At 40.5% G+C, this 21,891-nt stretch overlaps 1 protein-coding gene across 1 annotated transcript in view; it reads right to left on the bottom strand.

The window, feature by feature from the left end:
- The window catches only part of BRINP1 (BMP/retinoic acid inducible neural specific 1), a 198,645-nt gene that overhangs the window by 75,640 nt on the left and 101,114 nt on the right, over positions 1-21,891 (bottom strand).

Genomic DNA, 21,891 nt, shown 5'->3' with positions numbered 1-21,891 from the left:
AGAGAGAGAAAAAGAAAAGAAAGAAGGGAGGGAAGGAAGGAGGGAGGGAAGGAGGGAAGAAGGAAGGAAAGAAGGAAGGAAGGAAGGAGAAAGGAAGAAAGAAAGAAAGAAAAAGAAAGAAAGAAAGAAGGAAAGAAAGAAAGAGAAAGAAAGAAAGAAAGAAAAAGAAAGAAAGAAGGAAAGAAAGAAAGAAAGAGAAAGAAAGAAAGAAAGAAAGAAAGAAAGAGAAAGAAAGAGAGAAAAAGAAAAAGAAAGAAGGGAGGCAAGGAGGGAGGGAGGGAGGGAAGAAGGAAGGAAGGAAGGAAGGAAGGAAGGAAGGAAGGAAGGAAGGAAGGAAGGAAGGAAGGAAGGAAGGAAGGAGGGAAGAAGGGAGGGAGGGAGGGAGGGAGAGAAGGAGGATATATGAGAGTATATAGGACCTAAGGCACAAAGCAACCTGAGGCCTGTTCTAGGATAATCCAGAAATCAAATATTGAGCCCAGAGCTCACTTTAATCCAAAATGTTAACATGTATTCATCGAGCACCTAGTATTTTAAAGCAATTAAGCTATGTTCCAAAGACCATGTGGGAGAATTTCCATGTTTGCCTTCACTAATAACAGAGGATCTCAAGATCAAACAACACCAAATTTGGAAGTCCAAGTCTCACTCTGCCTCTTGCAAATTATGTGTTGTGATCTTGTCCCCCCTCTAGACCTATATTACTTCAGCTACAAAATTCAATTAATATTATCTATTTGCTACTGTTGATGCAGGAATTACATGAAACATAGAGTGCAAAATACCTTTGGAAACTGCAAGGTGCTAATTTAAAGTGAAATATTGTTTTATAACTTTATTTTCCCACAAGTTCCCAGACATGTAAATGTAAATCATTAAAAGTTCACATACAGTGAACTCGGAGCATACAAACTGAGTACAAGTGAAAACTTAGAGGGACTAAGTGAAGGTTGCTTTCACTCAGTAATGATCACAGTTCCTACCAAAGATGCAGCTCCCCCAGAATGACCAGCTCTCCGACCTGCCTGAGTTACATGCTCTCGGTCCCTTGAGAAAAACAGACTAGACAAGAGGGCTGTAAGGTCAGCTGAGATAAATGATGGGAACCAGAGTTTAAGGAAAAGGTCTCTCTCTCCTGCCACTGGATGGGAGAGATGAATGAGGAAAGGGACACAGGGCAAAGAAGAAGCAGAACAGTGGGGGTATCTGGCCAGAATGTGCCCTAGTAATTTAGCGGTGGTGCCTGACCCCTGATTCACAGAAAACTGAGTCCGAAAAAAGCTTTCACATTAGCATATCTTTCCAAGACTCAGAGCTCATGGCCTGTGTCTGCATAAGAAATCTCTGTCCATAATTCAAGACATAGTTTAAATTTGAAGTCCACTGAGTACCTTGCATGTTGTTGCAGGTACTTAAGTCAATCAACTGCACTCAGTGAACGCTTCAAGATACCTACTAAGGGCAACATATGATGTCCACAGAAGGGGAACACACATGTCACAGTCCCAGTCCTTAAGAAGCTCACAGTAGGCCAGGCGCAGTGGCTCACACCTGTAATCCTAGCATTTTGGGAGGCCGAGGCAGGCGGATCACGAGGTCAGGAGATCGAGAACATCCTGGCTAACATGGTGAAACCCCGTCTCTACTAAAAATACAAAAAAATTAGCCGGGCGTTGTGGCAGGCGCCGCCTGTCCCAGCTAGTTGGTAGGCTGAGGCAGGAGAAAGGTGTGAACCCGGGAGGCGGAGTTTGCAGTGAGCCCAGTGCAATCAACTGCACTCCGAAAAAAAAAAAGCTCACAGTCTAGAAGACTTTTCAGTTTATTATAAATCAAGGACTACAGGACACAGGAGGAGGAACCTGAAGTTTTCGTGTCTGGGCCTTTAGGGAAAGCTTCAGAGAGGAGGTCATGTTTGAACTACAGTTTTTAAGTTTGCATGGAATTTAGATCAATGAAGTGTGGTTAAAAACAAAAACAGCCAGAATGGTGGTGTATGCCTGTAGTCCCAGCCACTCAGGTGGCCAAGGCAGAAGGATCACCTGAACACAGGAGTTTGAAACCAGCCTGGGCAACATAGTGAGGCCTTGTCTCTAAAAGTAAAAGAGAAATAAATAAATATAAAAACAACCACAAAAAACTAACCATGGGAAGGAAAAGTCAAGAATGGTGAACAGGGATATAGAAAACATTATGAGAAGGACAGAATAAAATAGGGGGAGCATGAAAAAGAGGGTGTGGGAGGTAACAAGATGGAACAAGTAGTTGACAGATGTGGGGATGGGGGAAAGACCTTGACAGCCAGCTGAGACAAATGATACAGGTGTGACAGGCAGCTTGCAGCTTGAGTCCCAATGACCTCGGGCCCAGGGACTTGTTTCTAATTAACAGAATATGAAAGTGATGGAGTGTCACTTTCATGATTCAGTTACAAAATTCTTCGATGTCTATTTTGTGTGTATTCTCTCTCTGTGTATCTCTGGTTCTCTAAGTCCCTCCATGTCTTTCTCTGTCTCTGTCTCTTCTTCTGCCTCACCCCCGGCTCTCTGTTCCCTGTCTCTTTCTTGCATTGGCTCTCCTGCTGTCTCCATCTCTGTATCCGTCTTTCTTCCTCCCTCGCTCTCACTCGCTGCCATGCTGTGAGATGCTCTATGGAGACATCTACATGGCAAGGAGCCAAGGGAATCCTTCGGCCAACAGCTTCCAAGGAAATGAGGCCTCGCAAGGAACTGAATCCTCGCAGTAACCATGGGCTTAAGCTAGGAAACAGACCCTTCCCAAGCTAGCCTTGAGATGATTGCCGCCTGGTAACAAACCCAGAGACAGGGCGTCCAGATTTCTGATTCACAGAAACTGTGAGATGATATTGTTTTAAGACACTGAATTGTGAGGTAATTTGCTAACCAGCAATTGATCAATACACAGCAATGAGAAATGCCAAATATCTCTGAAGAAAAGAGATATTATCAGCTAATCCAAGAAATTTATAAAATTATATATACCTATAATTATGAGGTTATATATATATATGCATATAAACATACTCATATATCAGTATATAGAAAAATATACATAGTTATACATATATGTGTGTGCATATATCACTTTTATTCATAACTTACTGTCTTGGGTTGCTGTTTTCATATGAACATACCCATATTCCTTAAAATTAATATTTATCTACACACAGAGAGGTTAAGTAACTGTTAAAGGTCATGTAGCTAATGAGTGGTAGACCTGAGTGTAGAAAACTGGCATCCTGACTCTTAAATCACTCTTTTAATGTAAATATTGAGAGATAGGCTATAAAAGCATAGTAGAACCAGTACCAATACAGAAGAATGATGCCACCCCCACGACCAAATTACAAGGCATGACTCAATTCCTTTTTTTGAAACAGCCATCACAGTCTGTGACGTTCACCAGTGATAGACCAGGGCCTGCCATCTGTGTTGCGTCCTTGAAAAGAAACTCAGAAAGATGCCTATGCCAGGTACCCAGTTTATCCCTCACAAGGTGGACGTAAGGCCTAAGTGAGGAAATGTATGTGACCTGCTAAGCACAGAGTCAGGCACTTGGGGAGCGCTCAGTAACTGGGGATGTTACCCTAAAGCACTAACTAGCTGCTCAGCACCACGGACAGTTTCTCATCCGGAGGAGTTGGTCCACTGCGGGAAGGAGGACAAATGATTGTTCAGGGAAGGTATTAAACTATAATGTACAATATGGAGGTTCCTCAGAACACTAAAAATAGGACTACCATATGATTCAGCAATTCCACTACTGGGCAAATACCTAAAAGAATGGAAATATGTATTAAAGAGATAGCTGCATGCCCATGTTTTATCACAGCACTATTTACAATAGGCAAAATGTGGAATCAAACTAAGTGCCCATCAATGGATGAATGGATAAAGAAAATGTGGTATACATATTCAATGGAATATTATTCAGCCATAAAAGGGAACGAAATCCTGTCATTTGCAGCAGCATGGATGGAATTGGAGGCCATTATGTTAAGTGAAATAGTCCAAGCACAGAAAGACAAATATCACATATCCCACTCATTTGTGGGAGATGAAAAATGGACCTCATGAAGATAGAGAGTGAAACGATGGTTACCAGAGGCTGGGAAGGATAGTTGGGGAGGAACAAAGGGAAAAACAAAACAATATAAAAGGATTTATTACCATGGAACTGAACACTTAAAAATGGTAAAGAAAAAAAGAACAAGGAGCTCCATGTGCAAAAACGGAAGTGAATGAGAGGGGATAGGACAGTTAGAAAGAAAGGAATGTGTGTGTCTATGTGTACGTGTAATATATAAATGATAAGAGCTAAAGGCAGAGAGGTTGTCAGGGACCACAGGATGAATGACTATGTGTCAAACTATGTTAGTAGATTTCAGTCTATAAACTCTGTTCTCATTGGCCAAGGACCCAGGCTAAAAGCATTTTGAGGACGGGTTTACATGGCTCTGTAACCGTTACAGGGACGTTGGAGCAAAGACTGTAATAATCACAGGATTCTGTGATTTTTACACTCTTTTCCAAAATACACTTAAGTAAAAGGGCTCAATAGCACCCAGATCTATTCAGAGCTAGATTTAAACAACATTAGAGATGAAAAGGTTGATTACATATTTGAAATTTGAGCACCTATTTTTCCAGCTCTAAAGATACCACAGTAAACAAAATTAATGAAAGTCTTGCTCTCAAGGGGCATACATGCTGGTGACAGTGGACAGATAACGAAGAAACAAATTTGTAATGTGTCACGGGAGATACGCATTATAAAAACAAATAAATCAGGGGAAGGAGGCTGGGATGTCCAGAAGAGGGTGAGGCTGTCATTTCATATAGGTAACCAGAAAAGGCCTTCATGATTTCACGACATTTGAGGAGACATCAGAAGGAAATGAGGGAGGAACTATAGGGCCACCTGGTGAAATAATGTTCCAGGAAAAAAATAACAGCAAATGCAAAGGTCCTGGGGTGGAAATGTGTTTGCCACATTTGGGGAACATCAAAGGGCAGCAGCCTAAATGAGTATAGGGGTGATATGAGAAGAAAAATAATACCAAAAGATGAAGAAGAGGAACACAGACCTCAAAAAGCTTTGTCAGTCTTAGTAAAAATTTTTAAAAATTTGAAGTAACATGAAAAGTTAAAAGAAGGTTTTGAGTCTACCTAATCTGATTTATGTTCTAAAGGAAGGGTAGACAAACACTTTCTATAAAGGTCCAGGTAGTAAATATTTTAGATTTTTCAGCCACAAGGTATCTGCTGCAACCACTCAACTGTGTCCTTGTAGAGTGAAACAGTCATAGACGATACAACTAAGCGTCGACGTGCTCCAATAAAACTTTATTTACAAAAGCAAGTGCTCGGATATATTTGGCCCATGGGTAATATGTCCTAAAAGCTTCACTCTTACTCCATTTATAGAAGTCATCAAATCCAACTAATACCATCCACTGATGGAAAAATTGTATGTCAAAAAGATTAAGTTACTTGATCAAGATCACACAGCAAATGACTGGGAAGGATTAAATCAGAGCCCAAGGCTCATGACTTCAAGTGTAATACCCTTTCCATTGCAACATGCCATCTTAAAAAAAATAAAGTAAAAGAAAATACATAAAAGAAAGCAAGTCTTGCTTGCCATGTTGTCTGACTGCTCTGCTGGCCCAGGAACAATTTCATGTCAGTTCTCAGGGAACTGAGAACAACATAAAATATATCTTTCCTTCTGAGTGCACAGAACAAGCAAATTACCCTTGGAGGAGAAGGCAGAACTCACAATGGCATAGGATCTGTGGAATATGCTTATGCCCAATTAAACATCCCAGCAGGGTGAGCAAACCAATTAGATTGAGATTAAAAAAAGATCCTGGATGGAAGTCATGGGGTGTCTGCAGCAAGGCCCATCCCACTGGGGGAGCCGGAGGTGGGAGGGCAGATAATGACAGGGCCTGGGGATGGATGAAGACTGCAGCCAGGGGTGCTGGATTTAAGATGAGGCTGGAGAGAAAATTGTAAGTCTAAATCTTTCTTTTTAGAGTAAAGCATTGCCTGTATAGGAATCCTCCTTCATCCTCTTTATTAGTCCTCTACTTTCCTACCTACATGCAAAAAAAAAAAAAAAAAATACATGTGTGTAGGCTCAATGACACATTGCACAGAAGAAGGAGACATGATTATGAGACAGAAAGGAGAGGCTGGCTGCAGTGGCTCATGCTTGTAATCCCAGCACTTTGGGAGGTCAAGGCGGGCAGATGGCCTGAGCTCAGGAGTTCAAGATCAGCCTGGGAAACACGGTGAAACCCCGTCTCTACTACACATACAAAAAATTAGCCGGGTGTGGCAGCATGTGCCTGTAGTCCCAGCTACTCGGGAGGCTGAGGCAGGAGAATCACTTGACCCTGGGAGGCGGAGGCTGCAGTGAGCTGGGATCGAGCCACTGCATTCCAGCCTGGGCGACAGAGCGAGACTCCAGCTCAAAAACAAAACAAAACAAAACAAAACAAGACAGGAAGGAGAACTGGCTCTGCGCTCTGGGGACAGTGTATTCATTCCTGGATATCCGTGTCTCCACCTGTGAAATAAACTGATTGAATCGGATCATCTTTAACCCTGTATCCTCCAACCTAGGCTCTAGGGGTAAAAATGTGAGTTATGATTCTACCACCTATTGGTTTATACTTTGTAAAATGTAAATGGTAGCTACCTTACAAGGATAGGCTTAGGATTATATTAAACCATGAAAACATCAATAAGATATTAAAGTTATTATCAGTATCATCGTTGTTCTGATTACACGGGCAGCTACATTGGAAAGTTGGGTGATAGTGGATAGATGGTGGGGTGAGAAGGGAGGGGACACAATCACATTCTTTTAAAATTACCAGTAGATAAAACTTTAGGGAAAGGTGGGATCTGATTCTTATGAAGTAAACTGAAAGCAGCAAGGCTGAATTTAAGAAATAAAGCAATAGTTTATAAATTCCATCCAAGTCTATTTTTTCATATATGTAGAGACTAAAAGCATGCATCTCCTCAAATTGTGCTGGGAGAGTTAATGAAATAATAGACGACTTCTTTATACATTGCAGGGTTTGAACAGGGTATGAACAATTGTTACCTGCTGTTGGTATTAGCATTTTTTTTTACAATTATTTGTATAGGACACACTTATGATGTTTCTATTGCTTAAAAGGTTCTATTTTAGTTTCCTCATCTGTAAAATGGGGTGGAGGAGTGACAATTTCTGCATCTTAGAGTTGTAAAGGGAATGCCTCCAGCAGTTTTGGGTCTATAGGGAGCACGGGATCAATGTGTTTCCTCCATTGTTTTTAGATAATCGAGCTCCTAATGACCTCTGAATAAGCGAAGGGTTCTTTTACTCTTCTCATGCATGTTTTATGACTTGTTCATTTACATGAATCTGATCTCAGATGTAGTTGAAGGTTACATTAAAAAACATACACATCTTATAGGCTTTAAAATATACATACAATAGGAAAAATAAAAGGGAAAATAGAAAATTAAGTTTGGGTTAAAATAGAAAATGAAGCTTGGAAAGTTAATTCTGTAAAGTCCTGAACACTTGATTCAAGTGTACTGCAAGTGTCTGAGCTTCCTTGCAACTGGAGGAAAAAGGGGAATTATAGCCAAAAGCCATGCAGTCGGAAAGACAGCAGAGCAGTTGTTCAAAGTTATTTGAGAAGTAGATTCGCTGGATGCTACAATAAGACACGAACATTTCCCATGGTTTCTCATAAAGAGATCAATATAGTTGATGCTGGTGGGAGATATTCTCAACAATATTCCTGTAAGTTTGATGGGCTCAAGGTAGCCTAATACATATAATAAAGCACTATTCATACACTATTCATACAATAAAGCAACAATAAAGCAACTCCATGAGGGGCAAACATATTATAGTCTAAATATATAGCTTTCTGATCATCTGGCTTAATCCAAAAATACATTTTGGAATACTGTAATGACATTGTACCCCAAATAAATGTTTATTGAAAGCATGATTGATTACAGTGATGGGATGTTTGCAATTGTTTATTCCTGGGTGGCTTATCCCATTGGTCGCATTAACTAATCATTTGGAAATGGATAAAGAGGAGCTTCTGAGTATCGGGGTGATAGAGGAGAACTTTGGGACAGCTTCTGTTATTGTTAGCAGCAAATTATCCCCAGAGATGAACAAGGGGAATCACAGAGGAGAAGAGTGAGATGAAATCATTGAGCTGAGAGAGGAAAGAGGGCATTTCTCTTGCCTGCTGTTCCCACTCACTCCCCATACGATCCTCAGCCAGCTCAGAGAAAGGTGAACCCAAGGGCATATGTGAAGCAGAAATGATGCATCTTAACAAGAGGGTGTCAGCTCCAAATCCTCTGTCTGCCTTCATGTCCCAGAACACAACTGGCAAGGCAGTCGAGAAACAGCCGCATCCAGGCAGATCTCTCAGAGCATTTTGGCCCCAGAGAGGTGAAGTGAGGAAAGGCAGAAAAGAAGAAGAAGAAAAAAAAGAACTATCTCTGAAAATGTAATTATGAATAGTATTATTTTAATTACAAGTAAAGATATCAACTTAACTTTAGAGAATAAAGTAACCCTTGCTTATAATGTGTACAGAGGTCTATTTTCCAAAGGTGTTCACTTAAGTAATGACAGTGTTACTCTTATGCCAGCCTCATAGCAGTTCTGAAGGCTCTTATGGGGCTGAATTCAGAGCAATGGGGGTAAATAATCTAAGGGGAGCACACTGGAAGGGGACTACGTGTTTCTCATTGCACAGAAACTTGAGAGGGAAAAATAGAAACACAACAAGCACACTTGGAATGGCCCAACTTTTATATAAATGGGCCATTTCCAGAAAAGCAAGTGGGATTCTTCCTGAAGCACCGTTATTGAGGGCAGGGGGCCACAATGGTGGTTATGAGAGTTAATCGTGGGAAAGGAAGCTTAGAATGCACTTGTTTTATTTGACTCCAAAGGGCCCAGTGTTTCCCGAGACATACTCCATGCACCGGAACTGCTCGCTGCCTTGCCATACAGAATCCAAAACATCAGGATAGAGGGCCTTTAGGCACTCACGGCCATCACTGTCATTTCGCAGATGACAAACTGAGGCCCATAGAGAGCAAGGGACTTGCTAAGGCCACAGCACCATCGGTGGCAAGAGGGACTAGGAAATAAGTTCCTCATCTTAGATTCCATGTTCTCCACTTGGATCCACTGTCTTACTCCATTTTCTTGACTTTGTGGGGTCTGTAGTGCACTTGGTCCTTTACAAATCTCTGTCACCCCATACATTATTCTCCCAGCAACCTGGAAGATAGGGAGTATGACCATCCCCATCACAAGTGGAGGAAACCGAGGCCCAGAGCAGTGAAGGCCGCTTGGAAAATCTGCACCAGAGCTGGGACAGAAATTCACATTCTGTGATTCTCAGACTGGGCTCTTCCTTGTTTCTTCCTGTTCTCTACTCCTCTGCCCATTCTGGTGTCCCCATGTGAATGGGGGAGTCATTGACTCTTGTAACCCACCTTACCAGGAGTCCCTACAATGCTCTACAGAAAAACAAAATAGAGGATATCAAGGAAAGCAAATGCTTATTCCATTGAGCACCTGGAAAGAGGATGCAAAACAGGTCCTTTCGCAAAGACATTCTGGTACTGTGGGATGAGCACAGACTATTGTCGGACTGGTCTGGCTCTGAATCCTACAATAAAGCCACTCATTAGCTGAGTGAGCATTTGCAAATCCCTCAGCATCTCTGAGCTTCTTTATCAGTGCAATAGGAATATTAGTATTTACCTTGCAGCACTGCTGGAAGGATTAAACATAATGAATGCAATTAATCTGGCAGTAGTAGCTACTCAATAAATGTTAGCTACGTATCCTTTGGCAAGGCGTTCTAAAAGGAGAGTTTGTTGTATAACACATAACTTTTAATGGATATTTTAAATGATCTTAATATGCCTATGGGCTCCAGGGATTACACAAACTGCATATAAATAAAATATTTAAAATTCTGTTGACTCAATTTGTCTCTTTGCTTATTTCCAAAGCATCTATTGTGAAAGTGTGACTCATAACTAAATATAGATTAATAAAAGTTTGGAATGGCAATTATTTTCCAATTATCATAAGTCCTATTAAACATTGCAATTATATGAAATTTTTCTTTCAGATCACAAAATTTGAAAACTCCAAGGGACCACAAAGAGTGTCTTTGTCACTGCCTTAAATTTTAGATGGAAACACAGGGACTCTGAGAGAGGAGATAATGCTCTCAAAGACACACAGCTGTCAGTACAAGGGATGGTTTTAAAATCCAGGTCTCGCACACCAGGTCACTGCTTAATTCCCTCTGCCACAGTGCTTTGTTTAAGAAGAAAAATGAACAACTTTTTTTTCCCGGCAAGTAATACTGCATTTAATTGCCAATTTCTTTCTTGTTAAGATATTTTAGGATTAGTGAGCATGCTGCCATCTCAGAGCCTCCCCAAATCCACATTCTCAGCTAGACCCTTTGTCGTTTTCCTATAAAGAAATATTCCCTGTCCCTGTTTTAAACTAGTTAAGAAATACCTTTTTCTTCTACTAATTCATTCAGTTACATTCACTATATCAAGAACCAGGGATCTAAAACTATACTTTACTTAACCAAAATGCACCAAAATCTTTAGATTAACTCACAAGGCACCAAACTATGGGCCAAAGACCAAATGTGTCCCACTGTCCGTTTTGCAAATAAATTTGTATTGGAAAACTATCACAATCATCTATTTATGTGCTGTATACTCTGTGCGTGCTCTTGCACTACAATGGTAGAGTTGAGCAGCTGCAACAGAGATCAGACGGCCCACAAAGTCTAAAATATTTATTGTCTGACCCTTTACAGACAGTTTGCTAATCCTGTTTTATCTAATTGACCCGGACACCAAATAATATATTTTAAGGAAATAATCAAGGACGATCCGAAAGTGATATATTGTACTACCACTGACAGAGATAGATCAGTGATTTGTTCGTTTGTTTTGTTTTGACAAAAGTATTCTCTTGCTCCCGAAATGTTTGAAAACTACTGGGCTGAAGCAAATTAGAAAATAGGGATGTTTTCCCACATAACCTTCTTGGAGAACTTTTAAATCTGAATAACACACTCATTATTTAAATACACATTGGAAGAAACTGATAAAAACTGCCCAGATCACATCTGAGTTAAGAAGATAAATGTTTTAAGTGGAATTTATGATTTGATGATGAAACAAGGTAATTGATTTAGTATACTCGATGATAATAGAAAAACGATGGGACTGGGGACGTCTAAAGTATTCTTAGAGATATTTGATTTGATTACCAAAGCACCATAAGAAGAAGGAAGGCGTCATCAATTTTCCTAGTTGGTAGGATCTGATGAGTTGTAAATGCCATGAAAATATGGCTCTGAGGGTTAAAACTGCAATGACTAGGAATAATTGACAGCAATTATTAAATAATAATTTAATTTAAAATGTTCTCAATACTCTCAAAATTACACTCAATAAAGCAAGTTCTTGCTGACTGTCAGAACTGATCAGAATAGAATAAGCTGTTCTGGGAAGTAGAGAGGTCCCTGTTTTTGAAGATACTGAAGCAGAGTTTGCATAACTAATTGACAGAGATGCTTATAGGAGGGATTCAGAATCCAACAGGTGGTTAGAAAGTGTTATTGTTGTCCGTACTCACTAGGAAATGCTATGAGTTTCAGACAAGTAAAAATGTTTATGGAACATTAGGAACTATCTTCTGGATACCCAGGTTAATTGAACATCTTTCAATCAAAAATTAGTCATCGCTATGGCCGCAGACACGTGCTAGTCTCACACAGGCACCAAGATGATGGATAAGTTATGGTAGGGATTGCCTATTTACGTTTTTTCAGCTCTGAGTTCATTGGACAGTACTCCAAAACACACTGAGAAATGCCAGTTTCCTGTTTTATCCCAGAGTTACCCCCAAAGTCTGAATTTTAATCCTGTTCTTTCTTCTGAAGCACATAAAAATGGTTTATCTCCATCAAATTGTGCTCGGTTCCTCTTTCTTCCTGTCTCCACACATGACTACCATTCTTCTTGAGCATAAAGGTATTTATGGCAATATCCTACAAAAGCCACTGCCAACAACCAACATGGTATTTCTGCAAGCTCACATGGTATTTTCCAGAAGGAAGAATAATACTCTTTTCTACTTTCTTTACTTTCTTTCTTTTCTTTCTTCTTTCTTTTTCTTTCTCTTCCTTTTCTTTCTTTCTTTCTCTCTCTCTTTCTTTCTTTTTCTCTCTTCCTTCTTTCCTTCCTTCCTTCCTCCCTCCCTTCCTTTCCTCCTTCATTTATTCTTTCTTCTTTCTTTCTTCTCTCCTCTTTTCCTCTCCTCTTTTCCCCTCCTCCTTCTTCTCTTCCTCTCTCTCTCTTTCTCTCTCTCTCTCTCTCTCTCTCTCTCCCTCCCTCCCCTGCATGTATTTACTGCCTAAACGCCTAGCAGATGTAGAGATAAATAATATCTCTTTTCAAATATCGGACACGTTTGATTTTCCAGGTCCATATGCTTAAGCATAAATAAATGTTGGTCACCTATATATGGGCCAGGCATTTTGCATGAATACTTACAAGCACCCTGGGAGCTGGTTGTGATTATTTCATTTTACAGATGAAGAAACTTAAGCTCAAAGATTCAGGTTTAACTATCTCTATGGCATCATGGGCACGCCACGTGTGGTTTAGGATTGCTTTCAACACAAAATTCTCTCTAGCAAGCTAATTGCCCATTATGAGACCCAAGTCTATGAATTTATATAAATTTTTCTTAAACTGCGTCATATTTCTTACTTGCTTCCTGTATTTTAAGCAAGATTCTACCAATATTTTGCCCTCCTTAAAAGCTGAGTCTGGGCTCAGTGGTGCATGCCTGTAATGCCAGCACTTTGGGAGGTCAAGGTGGGTGGATCATGAGGTCAGGAGTTCAAGTCCAGCCTGGCCAATATGGTGAAGCCCTGTCTCTACTAAAAATACAAAACAAAAACAAAAACAAAAACAAACAAAAAAAAAATTTTCCAGGTATGGTGGTGGATGCCTGTAATCCCAGCTACTCGGGAGGCTAAGGCAGGAGAATTGCTTGAACCCGGGAGCAGAGGTTGCAATGAGCCAAGATCACGCCATTGCACTCCAGCCTGGGCAACAGAGCGAGACTCCAACGCCAACAACAACAACAAAAAAGCTGAAATTGGACTTGGAGGAATCAAAACTGAACTGTGGGCACAGGCATATAACTCAGCCCTCTACTCTAACATAATAACCTGGACAACCTTAGACAAACAATGTTTCCTCTCTGAGTTTCACTTTACTCATCTGTAAAATAAACAGTTGGAGTGGATTAGTGGCCTTCATGCTTTTACTTAGACTTGAAACATTTGATTTGTTAATATATACTCTTTCAAATAATTTTGGGGGGAAGATTTTGTCTCTATGTTACATGCTAGGACTACAGGAGTAAACACTATAGCCAAAGAATGTACATTTTGCTGGAGGAAGTACAAATAACAACATTCCAATAAATATTTTACAAAATAAGTAAACTACATATAAGTAGAACTTTTCAGGGGATAGCGATGAATGCACACCCCTACCTCTCCCCTTACCATCCTGCCCTTCAGGTCAGGGGCACAATCTGAAAACTGTTAGACACAGATGTCATCTGTGTTATTTTGACATGAGATCAGCCACCCGCAACAGAATTTGGTGAGAATCCATGTTAAAATACAGAAATGAGAGCTTAGTCAAAACTTAGCAGGCCAGAGTCTTTGCCTTTGCCTTTGTAACAAGCTCCCAAGTGACTCTTCTACAGGATGAAACCAAGAACTTCAGGACTGAAGTGCCTCTGATGTCTCTTCTGCTTTGGACAATCTTTTCCCCCATTCTCACCTGATAAATTCCTTCTCAAAGTACTGGGCCTGGACTTGAAGGTCACTTCTACAGGGTCCGTTAGTTGACTCTCCCAACTAGTTCAGCCTCAGGCTCCCCAGGACCAGCTGGCAATGATTTTATTGTCCTCACTCTCCACTAGACAGTTATCTCCATTGGACAGGGACTGTATCTACTTTTCTCATCTCTCAGTACATTGCCTGGAACTTATAAAATACCCAGTAAACCATTCTTAAATAAATGAAGGCAACACAAATGGGCTTATGAATGGATCTTCTCTCCTTTCCAGCACTAAGGAACTCATGTTCTTAGGCACTTCCCGCAATCAGATTGTTTCACTGCCAATACGGAGCCCCTGGAATCTGGCAAGCTACCTTAGGACTCTGTTTCCAAATTGCCTAAGTCTTCAGTGACTTCCTGTTTCTATTTATTACTTCACCCTGTTTCACACGTAGGCAGAGGTGGCAATGAAATCCTCAGAAGTGAGGAATTTTGGAATGAATCCTTAACACCTTAGTGCGTTCATTTTTTCCCCTTTCCAATCAGTAGCATGTCGGGTAAGGCCAGAGATCTGCAGGAAAGAAGTCTTAATGGGATTAAATAAAACAAGGTTCTTTGCCAAGACATACAGAAGTACAAATGCCACCCACCTGGTCCCCCTGCTTCTACCTTGACAACCTTACAATTCTTCTTAAATATGACAGCCAGAATTATCTTCTCAAAGTCTGAGTTGGCTCATGCCACCTCCTCCACCTTTTTGGGAAGCAGTCAATGAACCCCACTGTCTGTGAGACAAATAGGAAACACTCTCGATTTATATTCAAGATGCCTTATGTTCAAATTCCCAGCTCCTTCCTCATTGCCCTGTCCTCATCCCAGTCACTTTATATTGCTGTATGAAACTATTCATAATTAGCATCATCCACATTCACCTTTTTCTTACATTTACATGAACTTTCAGAAACTAGCCACTATCGAAAATGTAGCCCTGATTTTTTTTTTTTTTTTTTTGAGACAGAGTGTCGCTCTGTTACCCAGGCTGGAGTGCAGTGGTGCCACCTCAGCTCACTGCAACCTCTGCCTCCTGGGTTCAAGCAATTCTCTGCCTCAGCCTCCCGAGTAGATGGAATTACAGGCACCTGCCACCATGCCAGGCTAATTTTTTTTGTATTTTTAGTAGAGACGGGGTTTCACCATCTTGGCCAGGCTGGTCTTGAACTCCTGACCTTGTGATCTGCCCACCTCAGCCTCCCAAAGTGCTGAGATTACAGGCTTGAGCCACCACCCTCGGCCAGCCCTGACATCTTAACACTGAATAGGACACTGTCTGTCCTGTCTCCTTTTTCTGTTTTGTTTTTATGCTCCATCCAAATGTACACATTCTAACTTCCAAGTTGTCTTACCCACATGCAGTTTCCTCTACTGGAAAAACTCACTCCCTACTCTCTCAGGTTCATGATTACTCACCAATATCACCTTGCACTTCCTCAAAGTATGTATCACCCTGAACTAAAATTGTCCATTTACTTCTCTGTCACTGCTACAGGATGTGTCCTACATGAGAATGGAAAAGTGGTAGCTTGTTTGGGATATTCTTAACACCTAGCTCAGGGTTTGCATATAATCAGCCCTCAAGGTCAGGTATGGTGGCTCATACATGTAATCCTAGCACTTTGGGAGGCCAAGGCTGGGGAATCACTTGAGGTCTACAAGTTCGAGACCAGACTGGTCAACATGGCAAAACCCTGTCTCTATTAAAAATAAAAAAAATAAAAAAAAAAAAGAAAAGAAAGAAAAGTAGCTGGGTGTCACGGCAGGCACCTGTAATCCTAGCTACTTAGGAGGCTGAGGTGGGAGAATCGCTTGAACTCAGGAGGCAGAGGTTGCAGTGAGCCAAGATCACACCATTGCACTCCAGCCTGGGTGACAGGGCAAGACTCCTTCTCAATTCCAAAAAAAAAAAAAAAAAAAAAAATTCAGTCCTCAAATCATCGAGGAAAGAATAACCATGTCTCTTCAAACTCAGTTGACCCCATGACTTCCTGACTTCCTATTCATTCTTTCAATCAGTACCTTTTTTTTTTTTTTAACTTTTATTTTAGGTTCAAGTGTACATGTGCAGGTTTGTTTATATGGGCAAATTGTGTGTCACGAGGGTTTGGTGTACAGATTACTTTGCCACACAGGTAATAAGTATAGTACCCCATAGGTAGTTTTTCAATCCTACCCGTCTTCCCTCCCTCCCTCCTCCTTCAAGTACATCCCAGTGTCTGTTGTTCTCTTCTTTTCAACCAGGACTTTTTAAGCTATGTTTACGGTACTCTTCTAAATGCAGGTGATAAGACAGTGAATAGGGCAGGCAAATTGTTATTCTTTTTGAATTTACCTTCTAGTGAGAGAACCAGATGATAAACATGCCAATGCACATATAATGATATGCCAGACCTGGTAAGTCTCATGGAAAAAATAGAGCAAGTTCAGGAGACAGTGACAGGGGAGGGAGGTCCCATGTTCCTCAAGGAGGAGAAAGACAACCAGAGGGAGACTTAGAGGCAGCAACCTGTTCCAGGCAGAGGGAGGAGCAACTGTAAAATGTCCCATGCTGTAAGTGAACACAGAATGTTGGAAAAATGATAAGAAGGCCAGTTTGGAGAGGTAGAGAGAGGGAGCAGAGGCCACATGAAGGAGGTCCTGGCAGGCCACGATGGAGACTTTATTGTTATCATTATATATTGGCAATTACAGGGTATAAATTGTAGGACAGAAAGTGAAGTTACGATTATTTAATACAATGTGGAATGCTCAAATCAAGCTAATGAACATACCCAAAACCTCGAGTATTTAACTTTTTTTTTGTGATGAGGACATTTTTAATTTACTCCCTTAGCAGTATTAAAATGTACAGCACTCAATCACTAATTATATTCAACACAGTGTGAAACAGATCTCAAAATTTAAGTCTCAGATCTAACTGAAGCTTTGCATCCTTTGACCATCATCTCATTTCTCCGACCCTCAGCCTCTGGTAGCTACCATTCTACTCTCTGCTTCTATGAATTCAATTGTTCTAGCTTCCACATATAAGCGAAAATATGCAACATTTGTCTTTCTGTGCCTGGTTTATTTCACTTAGTATAACGTTCTCCAGTTCCATCCATGTTGTTGCAAATGAAATAATTTCTTTCTTTTTTAAGGCCGAATAGGAGGACTTTAGATTTTGTATTAAGTGAGATGAAAAGCCACTATAAAGGTTCGAGACAAGTGCCAGAATCTGAGTTGGGTTTCAGAAAGATCAATCCAGCTGCTGTGTAGAGAAGACCTGAAGGCAGGGAGGACAAAATCAGAAGCAGGGATGCCACTAGGCGGTCACTGCAGTGATCCACATAAAAGCAGGGAGTGGCCTGGATGAGGGCAGTAAGCAGATACAGCAGGAATGTATTTTCTTTTCTTTTGATTTTAATTGACACATAATACTTGTACATATTTATTGCATACAGTATAATGTTTCTAAGGAGAGCTTATAGGATTTGCTGATATGGAATACGAAAGAAAAAGAAGAATCATGGATACTTACTTGCTTGGGGTTCAAATATCTGGATCAACAGTGATGCCATTCAATGAAAACAGAGGCAGAGCAGCACATTTGAAAAAGCAACCCAGAATCCAGACTTTGACATGATACATTTGAGAAGGCCATTAAAGCCCAGGTACGGTGGCTCACGTCTGAAATCCCAGCACTTTGGGAGGCCGAGGTTGGCGGATCACCTGAGGTCAGGAGTTCAAGACCAGCGTGGCCAACATGGCAAAACCGCATCTCTACTGAAAAATACAAAAATTAGCTGTGCATGGTGGTGGGTGCCTGTAATCCCAGCTACTTGGAAGACTGAGGCAGGAGAATCGCTTGAACCCGGGAGGCGGAGGTTACAGTGAACCAAGACCACAACATTGCACTCTACCCTGGGCAACAAGAATGAAACTCCATCTTAAATAAATAAATAAATAAAAAGCTATTAAACAGCTGGGGATATAGGTCTGGAGTTTAGAGGATTTGTCTAGATTGACAACATAAATGTGAATTGTCAGGTAAATTCTATAACACCAGTAGAACAGATGACAGCATGAAACCATAGGCATAGATAAAGAAGAGGCCCAAGGACTGAGGCTCTGGGTGCACCAATATCTAGAGACTGAAAAGAGACGAATCCAGCAATGACACTGAGAAGGCTATCCTAGTGAACAAAGACGAATGAGAGAGAAGCTGAGCAAAGAAAGTGTTTCAGGTAGGTCAGGTGCAGTGGCTCATACCTGTAATCCCAGCACTTCGGGAGGCCGAGGCAGGTGATCATCTGAGGTCAGGAGTTCGAGACCAGCCTGGCCAACATGGCAAAACCCACTCTCTACTAAAAATACAAAAATTAACTGGGTGTGGGGGCGCATGCCTGTAATCCCAGCTACTCAAGAGACTGAGGCCGGAGAATCGCTTGTACTCAGGAGGTAGAGGTTGCAGTGAACCAAGATCTGCACTCCAGCCTGGGTAACAGAGTGAGACTCTGTCTCAAAAATAAATAAAGAGATAGATAGATAGATAGATAGATAAAAGTTTTTTAGCATAAAATCGAAACTCTCTACCATAGCTGATATGGACTGGCCTCTGTTTATTTCCCCAACTTCATCCTCTACCATCCTCCATTAATAGATCTCTACCCAAAGTGGTCTTTTTTGGTCCTCAAAGAGGCAGGGATGGGTTGACTCTCATACCTTGGTAGTTTGCGGGGAACACACAGCACTAAGATCTCTATCATGCTGCCTTGCACCATGAAAGCTCAAGGCAACCAGCTTAGAGAAGCAGTCTTTGGCCACCAAAGCTAAAGTAGACATCATTCTATTACCTGATTTTTATTTATCTATGGCAATTGTGTCACTGCCTAGAATTATCTTATTCATTTGTTTACACTTTATGTCTTTTCTCCACCTATTCTCCAGTCTTCAGCCCTTTATTCCACTACAATACAAACTCCAGTAGGACAAGGATGTTGTCTTATTTATTGCATGGCTCATCACAAAAACCTATTAACTATGCCCAGCACTTAGTAGGTGCTCAATAAACATTTGTTGAACACATAAAAAAAGAAACCACCTGTCCAACTCCCATCCAACAAGACCAAAATACTTTGTGTATGGAAACTTCCTTAAGACTTCTATCTCAACACAAAACATGAAAGGCACTAAAATGTAGCTGAAAAAGGATACACCTGGAAATCAAGTCAGAATAAGGCTCAAGTCCTACATCTGCTTCTCACAGCTGTGTGACTTTGCAGTGGTCACATAAATTCTCTGAGTTTGTTTCCCGCACAGTGTGGGCTCTAAAGATCCTTCCTCCTCAGGCTTCCTATCAGATATAATGTGTAAAGTGCTAGCCACATAGAGGTGCTCATAAATGGTGAGTACTACCTTATAATCATTATTCCTCCCTCCTTGGCACTCCCAAAGCAGACATCTGAACATCTCGTGACCCTAAATTACTATTATTTTTACACATGGGCTTTGTCCTTTTCAAACACTGTGAAATTATCAATACCAGTTCAACTCCCTTTGAGTACAGGAACTTGCAATTTCTAGATTCCTTGTAAATGCTCGTGGAATGATTCACCCTCCCCTTCCTCAGGGACACGAAGTGTTTTAGCCTGAATTTCTTCCACTTCATTTTTACTAGTGTCTTATTCCCTCCAGTGCTTACACTGGGATTGTGAGAGTTTGCCCATCTAATCCCCCGCTGGTCACTCTTACTCCATGGTTTCTTTTCTTTTTGTCTTCCTACCCCCACCCCCGTTTAAAACTAACATTTATTCAGTGCCTTCTAGTTTACAAAGCACATGTCAAATATCCTAGTTCAATCCTCAAGACTGCCTTACGTGGTAGAGATTTTTATTTATCCGTTTTTCAAACGTAGAAACTAAAGTTCCGCAGGTGACATGACTTGAACAAGGTCACAGAGTCAAAAAGCAGAGGAGCCAGGAGGTTTATATAAATTTTGAACTTGCTTTCACATGATTCATTCATTCATTCATTCATTCATTCATTCATTCATTCAGGCACATATTCTTCAGCAAATATTTATTAAGAACTAGACACTATTCTAAACCCTTGAGATACATTAATAAAAAAAGCATTCACAGATCCTTCTTTATGAGACTTCTTTTCTAGCAGAAAGAGATAAACAATAAATATTTTAAACAAGTAAATTAGAAAGCGTTATGTATTATGGGAAAAAAAAGAAAAGGTAGAACAGAGAAGGGGAGATTGGAAGCACTGCCAGAAGGGGATGCAATGTTAAGTGGGATAGTCAGGGTTGGTCTCATGGAGAAGGTGACATTTGAGTAAACACCTGCAGGAGGTAGGGGAGTGAGCTACATTGACACTTGGTGAAAGAGCTTTCCAAGCAGAGGAGACACCAGGAGACCTGATACCTAGAGAGTGGTAAGGGAGGGGCAAGGAGTAATAGGGGTAATATCAGGGAGAAAACAAGGGACTGACCATGTTGAACCTCACTGACTACTGTAAGGATGTTGGGTTTTGCTACGAAATAAATGGAAGTCATTTGCAGGGCATTTAGTTGAATGAGTCAATCAGATTTATGCTTACAAAGATCACCCCGTGTTGAGAGTAGAATGTGGACAGGCACGCTTAAAAACAGTAAGATTATACAGGAGGCTATTCTGATAATCCAGGAGATTAAGGACAGTAGCTTGAATTAGGGCACTAGCAACAGAGGAGAGAAGAGGTGGCCAGACTCTGGGTTTGTATTTTCAAGGGAGTAAAATTAGGGTTTCCTAACGGATTAGACACGAAGTGTGAGAAAACAAGGGGAACCAAGGAACAGTAAAACGTTTTGACTTGAGCAACTGGAAATAAGAATCTTCCATTAGCTGAGATGAGGAGGGCAGCAGATAAGATAGATTTGGTTGACAATGAAAGAGGTAGTCAGAAGTACAGGTTTCCACACAATATACTTGAGAAGTCAGACATCGAAGTGGACATGTCCAGTGTGCAGTTGAGTTTACAAATCTAGATTTGGGGAGAAAAATGTAAAGAAGAAATATTATTGACATTCCCATTCACTTTCCAAAAAGATTTATTCATCCAGTGAATATGATATGCCTACTATTCACCAGAATCTGAACTAGAGACTGGTGTTGATATGGATGGGGGAAAATGGATACAGTTTCTGCCTCAGAGTATTTGCAGTCTAGCAGGAAAATAGAGTAGGTATAAGAAATAAATAATTATAAGAAATAAATTATGTTACAATATAAGGTTTTTGGTTGCAAAATAAAGAGGGAAATGGGAGTACATAGCTGTAGCGTCTGACCTAATCTAGGTGTTTCGCTAAAAGCTTCCTGGAAGAAGTAAGATTTAAGCTGATAACTGATGAAATGGTTAAGCCAGGAGCACAGAAGAAAAGGAAGTATTTTAGACAAAGGGAATAGCTCATAGGTGAGTGGAAACATGAGGAATAAGAACAATTTAGAAACAATCAAGATTAGTACAGGGTGAAAGGATGAGTGTAAACAGTGAAAATGAGGGAAAGAGGGACACTGGGCAGAAGAGACCAGAAGGACCAAAAAAAAAAAAAAATCAATATGTGACCTTTGATTTGACCCTGGAAAGGAAAAACAATGTTGAAAGAGTTTTAGAGAATATTGAGGATACTGGGTATTAGATTATATTATGCAACTATTATTTATTAATTTTCTTAGAGATTTTATATGGCCTGATTATGTATTTATTGTGAAATGTATTTATTATGTATAGGAGAATGTATTATTTATATAATAAATTCATTTATTTATTGTTTATACATGTCCTCATTCTTAGAAGAAACATGTCAAAATATTACAGGGGAAGT

Source organism: Macaca mulatta, chromosome 15 (genome assembly GCF_049350105.2).
Source record: "Macaca mulatta isolate MMU2019108-1 chromosome 15, T2T-MMU8v2.0, whole genome shotgun sequence".
In the NCBI taxonomy this organism is placed as follows: domain Eukaryota; kingdom Metazoa; phylum Chordata; class Mammalia; order Primates; family Cercopithecidae; genus Macaca; species Macaca mulatta.
This window is presented reverse-complemented; position numbering and strand designations above follow the sequence as displayed.